This window comes from Cicer arietinum, chromosome 6 (genome assembly GCF_000331145.2).
Source record: "Cicer arietinum cultivar CDC Frontier isolate Library 1 chromosome 6, Cicar.CDCFrontier_v2.0, whole genome shotgun sequence".
Taxonomy (NCBI): domain Eukaryota; kingdom Viridiplantae; phylum Streptophyta; class Magnoliopsida; order Fabales; family Fabaceae; genus Cicer; species Cicer arietinum.
The window spans coordinates 28050861-28053107 of record NC_021165.2 but is presented as its reverse complement, the minus strand read 5'-3'; positions in this window follow the sequence as shown (position 1 = coordinate 28053107).

The following is a 2247-nucleotide window of genomic DNA, read 5'->3' as shown; positions in this document are numbered from 1 at the left end:
CAACTAATGCACATCAATGGTGTTTGTAGTGGATACAAGCATCTAACCCCTACCAAGAAATCATTATAAAAACCTATTCAGAAGTTACTGTCAAATGCCTTGATAAGAAGTTATGTATTTCCAATTCAGACAATGTTATTTTTTATTGCTTAACTATGTTAGCTAGTTTACCTAGAGTGAATGATGTTTTTATTAAGAGATGTAAGAATTCTATTGCACATGAACTTGTTTGTATTTCTAAGTTTATGCTTCTGACTCTTGTTACCAAACTAGCTTGTACCAATTTGGTCTTTTCTAATTGAATGAGTTTCTTATTATAAAAAAAAAAAAAAAAAAACATGATATGAACTTTTCTGGGTTTTCTTAATTTCTTTAAAAAAATTATTTTTGTAAATGAAAATTAATAAAATATTCGATACATAGCTGACGTAGCTTGGGACCTCAGTGTTTTTTAATAAAAATATCAACATTTTAAAAGATAAATGATTTATCTAAAAAAAAAAAAAGAAGAAGATGAATGGCATAATTGTAATAATTAAATAAACAGATTAAAAATGTAATTTTTTCTTAAAAATAAGAAAATCTTTCACCAATAAAAATTTTAAAATAATTCTCATACACGAGACCATTTGTCACTAATAAAAATTTAAAAATAATTATCATACCCATATAAATTATCGCTACGAAATTGAACTATCATACAAGAGATAAGTTTGTCGGTAATAAATTTTTTAAAATCACTATTATACACAAGACAAGTTTGTCACCGATGAGATTGAACAATTCATAAATTTTGTCTCAACAATTTCGCTTTTTCATATTCAGAAGTATGTACACATACTCTAACAAGAACATATAATAAATTAAGACTATTCATATAAGTCTTCTCTTAGATAAAATATTTCAATCCGAATTTGGTAAGAAACACAGGTTCAATGTTGGATTCGTATCTACAATAAGGCTCCAGAATATTGGAGGTCGAAGATTATTTTTACAATTACTTTAGCTATTGCACCCCATTATCGCTTGATGAAGCAATCAACTAAAATATGTTTGGGTATTTCGCTTGAGTTTTAGTCGATTTGATCATGTTACAAGAGCTCAGAGATCGCACTATTGTTGAACGTGCAGGGCATTCATTTTTTTATTTACATTGGTTATGAATGTTTATGGTTTAAAGAAGTTATTTACTTTAATCGAAAATTAAAAATTTATATTCTAGTTGAACAAAGTATCGAGATACAAATATATATCGAATATTTAAAAAAAATTAAAATATTATTTTTTGATAGGTATCTTTCAAAAATTATTTAATCTAAAACTATATAATTAAGATTGACATATTATAAAACTTCAATATACGTTATACAACCTATTTCAATAAAGTAAAAAATATCTTTTAATTATTTATTTCAAAAATTACAAAATAAGAGTTCGATCTTATATAATTTGAGAATATCTTTTATTAACTGGTATCAAATTATTTAAAAATCAGATAACTTTGGCTCAACTTTTAAAAAAATTTAAGAAGTTAGATTATTATTTAAATTAGTTTAGATTTTAAAAAATTGTTAATTAAATAAATTAAACAAAAATAAAAATCATATATTTGTGTAGAGTATAATATCTTTTTAAATATTTGAAGTTATGTAATTTAGAAATAGATAATATGTATTTTGAAAAATATAACTATTATAATTTTATTACAAACAATGAAAAATAGTATAATTTTGGAATCAATTTTTAATAATTTAAATAGTTTTTTATTTAAGTTATTGTATGTGTGGGACTTTAACGTCTCCAATAAAAAAATCAAAAATATTTTATAATTAAGTAATATATATTACACACATATTTTGGGACCTAATATATAATACGACATAAAAATATATTATTTATCAATTAATCCTCAGTTTCCAAAAAAAATTCATTAAATTTTAAAGTAATTGAAAAAAAAAATATTAAATAGTTTTATTTATTTAATTTTTTTATTGGAAAGTATGGATTACATGATTCATATAGTTATGATTCTAGAGATAATTTATATAATCCCTAAATATAAATATTTAAATAAGAAATATTTTTTAGGGCAATTGTGCACATGAATATACTATTCGCAATTATAATTAAATATATATATATACCTTTCGTTGACAACAAAACTGGTATTATTTGGTTTAGTATTTCTTGCATAAGAATAATCATTGAAAATGAATCAAATACATGCTTGTCTAGAATGCGGCAGAT